The sequence below is a fragment of the Eptatretus burgeri genome, chromosome 10 (genome assembly GCF_056783735.1).
Source record: "Eptatretus burgeri isolate ZD-2024b chromosome 10, Ebu_testis_v1, whole genome shotgun sequence".
Lineage (NCBI taxonomy): Eukaryota > Metazoa > Chordata > Myxini > Myxiniformes > Myxinidae > Eptatretus > Eptatretus burgeri.
The window spans coordinates 65,741,589-65,752,168 of NC_140970.1; the positions used below are offsets into that span (position 1 = coordinate 65,741,589).

The window sequence follows — 10,580 nt, forward strand, 5'->3', positions numbered from 1 at the left end:
TTACAACCGCCCAATTAAATCACTTCATTGCGTGAGACAAAACAGTTATTTTTGAGAAAGAGAGATCACGATGATTGAAATATCAGAACCTCTCGACACAGGAGGAATGATTACACTTTTATCGTTCAGATATCTGCAGTCATTAAACTCTTATTTTTTTTAATATGTACTAAAATTCTGTTCTCTGGTTCACTGATGGGGCAGGTGGTTTCAAAACAGATGCCCGATTCATCCTGCCCCTAAATTCACCCCCTTCTCAACTCATTTAACCTCGGAACCCCCTTTACTCCCTGATCTGCCTTGCAAGGGTCACGCCATGTAGTAAGCTATAGATATATTGAAGACAATATTCTGCCACACGTGCTATTGACACAACCAAAAGAATAAGAAGAAAGTTCTCAAAATTATGTCTGGGTAACCATGTATCAACAAGAGTGAGAATTGCTTTGCAAGACATGTGCTCTACCGATGTGATATTTTTTTAAGTCCAAAAAGCTCATAACTGTAAAAAAAAAAAAATTGACAAAACACCCTGAAACTCGAACTTGTTCTGCAACTTATAATAAAGTCATGTACTAAGTTTCAGTTGAATATGTCAAAGGGTATCAAACAAAAGTCTGATGAACCACAGGTGGGGCAGACAGACAGATAGCAAACCTATAGTCCCCTCCGGTGATTGCAGTAGAGGAGTAATAACAATGGTGGAAATATTAACTCCGCAACCAAAGGTGGACGGAGTTTATGTATTGAAACCTTGTTTGTTTTGTGTGTGAGCAGGATATCTCAAAAAGTTGTTGACGGATGTGGACTAAATTTGGTGGACAGGTTGAATGTGTGACAAGGTCGAAATGATTAGATTTTGGTGAAGATCCGGATCCGGATACTATAATTTTTTTCAGTGATTCGTCACCATTGGGAGACGGGGCTAAAAACGATATTTAGTTGTGTATATCTCAAAAAGTTGTTGACGCATTCGGACGAAACTTGGTGGATGAGTTAGGTAGGGGACAAGAACAAGCCGATTAGATTTTGTTTCAGGACCAGATGCGGATCCAGCCTATCAGTGGGATACAAAATGGGAACTGTTCAGCGTGGTGGAGGTATGCGCTCCACTGAGTGCCGGTTTAGTTCATCAATGTGGAATTTATCTAGAAAAAATAAACTGATATTATCCAATCAAAAATAACAACTTTAGCATCTAAATCTAAAAATGTATCATGAGTCATTCATTGTAAAAACTTTGTTCATATCACAAGAGGTGGAAAATTACGTAGTTCAGTATATTATGTGTGCTGGCACTGTGGTATCCACCAATCCTTTTCGTAACCTCAACCCCAGCGTTCTAGACATGCTGCGTCAAAGATATATGGCAGCCGGCATCGAGTTCAAAGTACTTGCATAGACATAGAGAAGGGTAGTGATTAAATCCATTCGAGAAAATTACGTGTTGTCAATATGATGGAAGAAACACCCAATAACCTTTGGTGGAGGTAAATCCGCTCCAATTAGCCGACATCTGGTACTTGTTGAAAGCACGAAGGAAAGCCACAAGGCTAGCCTCAAACTGCAAAAATCACTGAGTGACCAGCAAGGAGGATCATGGGGTGTTTATGGTGTAACTCCCACATTATAGCAGCCTCCTTACTATTCCCCCTCCTGCAAAACATCTTGCTATTAAAGACATAAACGAAGTCAGGACAAATTTGCGATTAGTGACACCCTCACATGCACCGACTGTTTATTTTATGCTGTGAAAATCAGTGAAGGAGATGGGTGGGAGTCGTGATGACAGGGTGTGGGTGTGGGGGGATGACTCGTGCTGGGCCAGTGTTGTAGGAGGGATAGTGGGAAAGGAGTAAGGAGATGGGGATGGGGCGGAGAGAGCAGGGAGTTGTCGGGAAAAAAAATAAATCCTACATAAATAACTGTGATATTTGTGGACACCTGGCCGTGATACTGAAAGGCATAAAATGCCAAATTTTATGGATGTAAAATGATGTTCTACACGGACTGTAGGCTTCCTCACCCACCGGTTTTTAATCAGCTAGGCGTGTAAATAAGCCTCCCAGCCTTTTGCCCGTTACATTTCTACAGCATTGAAAAGCCATCTTCTTTAAGGCGTTCCAGGTCTGCTTCAAAATCTATGATCCGACCTTTGCCAGCATTCATCTATTTGTCTACGGACATCGGTTCAGGCCTGTATTGTGCTCGTGTTTTGCAAGATTGAGTGTGAAATGTGCACTCTTGGTTCCGTGTCCATGGAAATCTCCACAGCTCCACTCAAAGTGTCAAATCCCATGAGAGCCCTTCGATGGAATGCATTTGCTTTTCATGGAAAGTTTTAGCCTCATTCATTCACTAGTGCAAATAACCAGGAGAATCATGGCCTGTTTGGAGTCTTTTGGTCAAAGACTTGCAGACGCAGGTCCAGTTTGTTGAGTGGCAAAAGTAGCGAGATCATGAGTTATAAAAACCAATCACTCAAAGTGGTTGCACATTGAATGTCAATTTCCCTTTTGCTACCAATAATATGATTTTACTTGACTTGCAGTTTTGTAAGGAAAAAAAAAAAAGAGTTCTTGTTGGCACTTCTTTTCAAATTAAGCAGAAGAGTCACATCATTTATAAGTAAAGCCTGGTGTTGGCGTCGTGGTTAGGGCGGCAGGCTTGGGATCCAAAGGTCGTTTATATCGTTTTCATGCCTACAATGCAGAAGTCGTCGTAATTAATATTTACATTTTAAATAATTGTTTTGGCCAGTAATAGGATGCGATTGAATGTTTGAAATTCTTATCATTTTCATGTGGATATTGCAATGAATATCAGAACCGAATAATATCTCTGACATTTTCGGTTTGTTTTATTATTTTTAGATGTTGTATACAAAGTTTGATGCTCATCAAAGATCTGGATGGTGGATGTTAAGAGGTCAATTGCTGACGAACATCAGAGGAAGAGAAAAATGAGAGACGATGAGGAAATACAGGAGAGAACAATTAAATACAAGAGAGATTGAGTAAATGAGGAAATATGGGAAAGAATTCAGAAGAAAAAAAGGCTTCAGGATGGTCTTAGTTCCAATCTTTGCTGAGCTAGATGGCTTCTCCGTCAACGTCTTAATTTTAGGAGAGCAAACTTTGTGAGTATGAGAAGTGACTTGGGAGCTTTAGATTGGGTAAAGGTAATGAGTGGGTGGTCTGTATCAGAGAAATTGGCAACCTTCAAGGAGCAAACGTGTAGGTTGCAGTGTAGGTATATTCCAGTGAGGTGTAAAAGTAGAAGCCAAAAGAGACGAGAGTGGTTGAGCAGGGATGTGCACAGTGTAACTGGGGATATAAGTAGAAGGCATTCATGAAGAATAAAATAACAGGAATAAAGTTCAACACATCAGTACAAGAGGAAACAGAGACTACTATCAAAAAAAAAAAAAACTCGGCAGGCCAAAAGGGAATATGAAAAGGACATAGCCAAGAATATTAAACATAACAGCAAGACATTCTTTAAGTATACAAGTATTAAAATATTTTTTAATGCATGTGGAAGCAGGAATGGTACATCAAAAGTATGGAAACAAAGTTGGGATGGTCATAATAAATTTTCATGCAAAACCATCCCGACAGTTCTTTTTGAATTATGGTTGTGCCCAGCATAAGTGTGTGTGTGTGTGTGTGTGTGTGTGTGTGTGTGTGTGTGTGTGTGTGTGTGTGTGTGTGTGTGTGTGTGTGTGTGTGTGTGTGTGTGTGTGTGTGTGTGTGTGTGTGTGTGTGTGTGTTCATGGTTCAATATGTCATTGATCAAATTCATGAATGGAAACAATCGACATACACCATCACTGTAAATGAATGTCGGGATGGACAGGGAACAACCATTATTCAAAGAAAGATGTCGGGATGGTTTCACATGATAATTAATTGTAACTATCCCAATCTTATTTACATACATTTTGGCATAACATCCCTATTATCCTTTTACATTAAAAAAAAATAGTATTTACCCCATGCATGCGAAAACGAAAAGCAGGGCAAGGCAATTGGTTCATGTCCATCCGTCTGTCTGTCTATCCGTCTACAAACATCAGTTTATGATCAAGGAACAACCTGTTTAAATTGAATATTAGATTTTGAATACAAATCGGAACATGAATCAGAAGACAAGTTTGCCGTTTAACAGTACTTTCTCTCTGATCTGAATTTGTCCTGATCGCACATGCACAGAGGATCGAGATAATATTTTTACTCCGTCTGCCCTTCAAACAAAGTTGAAAATCATTCCAGACAGGGAAATTGCTGTTTTTAAGGACATTATAAAGGACACAAAAAACAGGCATGAATAACTCATGTAATGTGTTTGATAGGGTGGTGTAAATGACACTGTGTCAACGGCGGTAAAACAGTGGTAAATTCAGGAATCAATTTATTTATACGACTTTTACAATCTTTATTTAATTTGAATTTAATTATGTACACTGTGGAATACAAATCGCCTTTGTTGTAACTTTCATAACCCTTCCGTTTAGCAGTACTTTAACGTGTTAAATAAGGTGGTATGGAAGGGTGGTGAATAAGACTGCTTCAATAGTCCTAAACTTCTGAAATTTTTTAACGATCTTTAAAATCATGAAAATATTTCAAATGAAGTATATACTCAAACAATGCGTGGGGTAGCGTGTTCGATGAACTCTCTAGTTATTACTCGATTCTGTGCCTTTTGATGTATTTACATGCCGGAGAGTTTTATTTGGATTGCACGACAAATTATCTTGTCAATTATATGTGAAAATACTTTGCATTAAATTGTGCTATTGTTTATATAATGGGCAGCAATAATTAATAAAATGAACAGTAGTATGTAGTATCTGTGCCATTCCTAAACAGGAAGTCCATCAACATCCTCTCATTTAGTACCATGTAGAATTCTAACATTTGTATTATTATAGAATTTGAAATTACAACTGATACAAGTAAGGAATATTTTTTTTTATTTTGAGAAGTACCACATAAGTAAAAAGGTTTAATGGTCTGAAAGGTCTAAAGGTCAAATTAAAAGGTATAGACATACTCACGGTCCAATACTATGCAATTAAGAAGTTGATATAAGTACAGTACAGTACTCACATTCAAACAATACCTCGATGTACTCACATGGATGAACTGAGGCTTCACCATGGTTTTTTGGTTACATGTACATACAGTATATAAATATTTATTGCATGTCTGACAACAATCATGGTTGTCGGACTATGTAATATTCCACCATTAACCACACCTGTTTTAAAAGTGGTTTTCTGTTGTCGCCACTGCCACACTCCACATCATTTTATACAGTTAACCACGCACATTTAGGTGTGATTGGCCCTCCGGTAATTATGTCGCCATGGCTCTGCCCCCATTAGCCTGATTGACAGGTGTGGTCCCACCTACTGCTCATATCCCTTCATATTCTATGAGTAATTTTTTTGTACATATAGTCGAGGCTCATTAAAAAGCTAGTACACGTACACTGCATGGATCAGGATACAACAGGACAAAATGAACAGTTGAGAAGGGAGGGGAGGGACACCAACAGCAAAGTTTAAGGCTAAGATAGAGTGAGACAAACAATGGGTGCGACAAACTATGGGTGCGTGGAGGGTTGGGGGGCCTGAGAGGATGCATTGGGTGGACAAAATGGATACAGAAGGAAACTCTCAGGAGGGAAAACTGGAAATTTGGAATGAGTGGTTGTGGTGGGGTGGAGGAAGGCAGGTGGGGGAGGGGGTAGGGTGGGGGTTAATAAGGGTAGAAAAAGATCATGGTTTTAGAAGACCATGAGGAAGATCTGAGATGGTGTTGAACAGCTGCCTTGAAGATCTGGAGGGAAGAATGAGGTTGATAAGGGTGTGGAAGTTTGTTCCACGTGCAGGAAAAAGGAGGAATAAATGGTGCAGAGGATGGAAGACCAGAAAGAAGGCAGTAGAAGACAGAGAGACCACTGACTTGTCCTTGATGGCAAAGTAATAGGCCCATAGATTCAGCTTCATCGTAGGAGATTCCAATCATATTGAAGGCCTTGGTTTCCACGGTGTAAAAATGAGCAAGATGTGAGGCAGGGGTGTCAGTCCAGAGGGGAGAGCAGTACTCAATCAAGCTGTGGATGAAGGCCTTGGAAGTGGATAGGAGTTCAGGTGTGCCAAGGAAGGACTTTGCACGCCGGAGGATGCCCAGTCTGTGGCTGGATTTGGAGGTCAACTTTGAAATGTGGTTTGCTCAAGAAAGATCGTGGTTAATAGTGAGACCCAGGAGTTTGAATAACTGAACTTTCTCAAGAGGATTGCTAAGAAAGTACATAGGATGGTTTGCCAGACAGTCCTTTCAGAGAGAGATCATGAGAGTGTGAGATTTGTCAGGATTGAAAGGCATATTCCAAGCATTTGACCAGTTTGTGATTTGTCAAGGTCTGAAGAGAGGGAAAAGGTTGCAGCCTGCCTGTCTGAGGTATGAGGGATGTCACGGCAGAGGGTGGAGTCATCAGCAAATAGATGAAGGGGATTTTCCAGAGAGTCAGAGGACTGGGGCACTCCAGCCTTCACAGGGAGAGGAGATGAATGGATTCCATTGAGAGCCACGCATTGGCTTTGAGAGTAGAGGAAGTCAGTAAGCCATGTTGTGGAGTTGACCTTTGATGCCGCAGCCAGAGAGTTTGGAGAGTAAGGCAGGATGACAAACTCTATCAAAGGCATGAGATATGTCCTGAGAGACGGTCCTGATCTCATGTTTCACATTAAGGACCTCCATCCATTGTTGGGTGAGTAGAAGCAGCACGTCCAAGGTAGAGTGACCTGCTTTGAAACCAAGTTGGTGATCTGAGATGAGTTTGTTGGAGAAAAGGAAGGATTTTCATATCATGATAGATTCCATGACCTTGCTGATGATTGGAAATAAGCTGATAGGACTGTTGTTAAGGGGATCCGTTTTTTGCACCTCTTTTATGTAATGCAGTGATGTTGGGAATTTCAAATCAAATGGAAGATGACCTTGCACAATTGCTAGGGTGAAAAAGGGTAGAGAGAAGACGTGCAAGAGCAGCAGAGCAGGTTTTTAGGACATGTGAGCTGATGCCATCTGGTCCAGCGTCCAGTAGTAGAATCAGTCAGAGTCGAGGGTTGAAGCAGTCGTGTCTACTTTTCATGGAATCCTTTCAAGTTGTGAAATATTTGGACCATATTTTCACGCAAATAACCCATGGGTTACACATAAAAAAATGTTCCAAAATTTGCAACTGCAGGTTGTACTAGTGTGTGGGTTATACGGTACAGTATTTTACCATACGGCACGTGACGTATACACAGGGGGCCAAGTTACCATAAATTATAAAGGAGATACAAAAAGAGGCAGTTTTTTTATTTGCAAGTTTAATTGTAATCTATCTCTAAATAGCCAAACTGTGTTTGGATGGATGGATGGATGGATGGACTATGTATTTGTAAATCGATGGGTGGACCATCGAAGGACTGACTGCCTTACACCCATTGGCTGGACACCTGGCCAATTCCACCCCACCCCTGAAAAAATGAATCACACCTCTGGCATTTTGCTGCTCTGTTAGGCCCAAGATACATTCAGAAGTGTTGTCGTCACATTCACCACATCTTCCCCATCGGTTTTCTCTTCTCTTCAAAAAAAAAAAGACCAAAAGCGACTATTTAAAGCATCATAGGTTGTAGCCAGTCGCCATCGCAAGCATTTTGAGGCACACTGGTTGTGTAGGCCTCAGGCTTCAAGCCTTTTGACCAATAAGATCATTCCTTCATGGCCCAGTGGATTGGAATCGATCAAAGCTCGATAAAACATGATGTTTTATATAATATGTACAGAAACAATAGCCATGTTTCGGCTTCATTACATAACCAGAGTTGTTTTTTCTGAGACGTCGAGCAATCAAGCCCGGGTCTCTGTGCTTTTACATCGCCCACGTCATTTTTTTTAATTTCTTTCAGGAACAATCGACGAAGCTGTGCTTAGACACCGTATGTTTGTGCATTTCGCATTAACGCCTGATGCACATCAAATAAATCGCTCCCAACATTTTAACCCATTCATGTTTCGAGTCCCGTTTCGAACCATTCCCACATGGCTTGCGAATATAGAAATGTTTCTTTCCATTTGAAGTTCTGTTATCAGTCTGAAAATAACTATATGGGATTCACACACACACACACACACACACACACACACACACACACACACACACACACACACACACACACACACACACACACACACACACACACACACACACACACACACACACACACACACACACACACACACACACACACACACACACACACACACACACACACACACACCATTCTAGTTATCCCACAGAACTATGTATTCTCCTGGCACAGTGCTCCCCCACCTTTAATCCTCCCCGTCTGTTGTGTGGCAGTTCCACGTGTGCCGTCCCTCAGTTGTATCTTTATAAATGAGCGTCCGTCGATTTTGATCAAATGCATAATCGGTGTGTGTGTGTGTGTGTGTGTGTGTGTGTGTGTGTGTGTGTGTGTGTGTGTGTGTGTGTGTGTGTGTGTGTGTGTCTGTGTACAACTGTGTATTTTGTTGACAAATTGCTCCCTCCCACTATACTTCTCCATGAAAAGTCTCATTTACTGGACTGTATCATTTATTGCAGATAGTCCATAACTTTGTGTGAAAGGTGCACCTGTCATTTTGACAGGCCTTTCCCCTAGGATATATAATTACAGTTCTATCATATATTTTACAAACACATGTACTGTATATGTAAGTAAGTCCAAAGCTAGCGTATTTCAGGTACCCGTAAATGGTCTTCCATAAAGCCCTCAATGTCCTCTTCTTCTGTTTTGTTATATTTTTCCCCCATTGCATGAGCCTCCTTGTATGCCCCTAAAATAGAGTTACAGATAATTCAGTGGTGTAAATATATATTTTTTTTAAATGAAAAACTTTCATTCAGGTTCGAAGGAAAAGTTTAATTGTGAATCTTTCCAGTCCTCGGGTCTGGGAGACCCAGGTTATTTTCACCATAGTTTTGTTGCCTAATTTCCTCATAAGTATGACATTAGGTTCTAGTGAAAATTGCTAAACTCAGGGGGATGATGCTGAATCATCCTTGACATCATTCCATTGCCATGTGATGTTTCTACCTTTAATTTCCTCTTGTGAGCGTTAATGCCTGTTTGCATCGACTTCTCATTGGTTGTTTAATTGCTTTGGCATCTTTGAAATTGGATTACTGCTTCGATCCCTTTGTCAAAGGTAAGGTTATTCTTTGTAGTCTCATGATTTTACATGTTTCACGAGCTTTGAAAGTTTATGGGTCTCACTTCGTTTGTTCTTTGAACTTGCATGGTGAGACACTCATTACTTTTTGTCATTTGGTGAACTGTTTTGCAAATGTGTATTTTTTTTTAAATATTTTTGAAAATTGCTTCCACATTTACACAGTAACAGTCAGGAGAATTTCCAATTGCTGAGAGTACCCATCACCTCCAGGGTAAGCAAGACCTTTTAGAAGAGATACAAGTAGGAGTAGATGAAGTTTAAAAACAGCTGGGAAAATTAAAGAATGATAAAGCCCCAGGGCCAAATAATATGCATGCAAGCGTGTTGAAGGTGGTGATAGAGCAGATAAACGTGGTGTTAGCAGATATCTTTAACAGCTCGCTAGATTTAGGACAAGTACCAGATGATTGGAGAGTAATAAATGTAAAACACGACTTAACCAGAGAGTTGGTGTCAAAGCCACCCAATGCTCGCCTGTTTATACATTTATCGTTTTTAAAAGACTAGTCTAATTACATTTTTTTATAAAGCATTGCAGTGAAGTCTGATCCAAATAATTTTAAAGCAATATATGCATTTGTATATTGTAATCAGTAAACTAGTACACATATTAAATGAATGGCAAGCGTCTAGTATAAACAGGCGAGCATTGGGTGGCTTTGACACCATCTTAGGTTGAAATTAAAATAAAAAATTTAAATCATTTGTTAATTTCAACTTCACTACACCAATAGTATACCCCAAAGGAACCTCCATGCCAAATATCAGCATCCTAGTACACATATTAAATGAATGGCAAGCTTCTAAAAAATAACTTGCACCAAAAACTAACATTTTCACGCTCACGCTCACGCCGGGGGTATCGCTATAGCTCTCTGTTCTTCGAACAGGCGAGCTAAAAACGGTTCCAGAGAAAAATTGGGAAAATATAGACATTATCTTGACTTCAGTTGTGGGGAAGGTGTTGGAGACGTTAAGGATCAGATGAGGGACTATTTTGAATAATTTCAAACTCATTAAAGGTAGTCAGCATGGATTCACCAAAAGATCGAGGTCATGCTCAACAAATCGTTTAGAGTTCTATGAAGCAGTTTCCGACTGGGTGGATGAGGGAATGACAGTGGACGTAATACATCTAGATTTTCAGAAGGCATTTGATAAGGTACCGCATACGAGGTTGTTAGCCAAGGTGAGGGCTTGTGGAGTGGTTGGTAGAGCAACTAACTGGATTAGAAACTGGATTAGTGATAGGAAGCAAAGAGTTGCTATGAGTGG

The 10,580-nt window shown here is 40.2% G+C and overlaps 1 protein-coding gene across 11 annotated transcripts in view; it reads right to left on the reverse strand.

Annotated features, from left to right (window-relative positions):
• PAX7 (paired box 7) overlaps positions 1–10,580 on the reverse strand; it is a 321,139-nt gene that overhangs the window by 187,999 nt on the left and 122,560 nt on the right. The window lies entirely within an intron of this gene.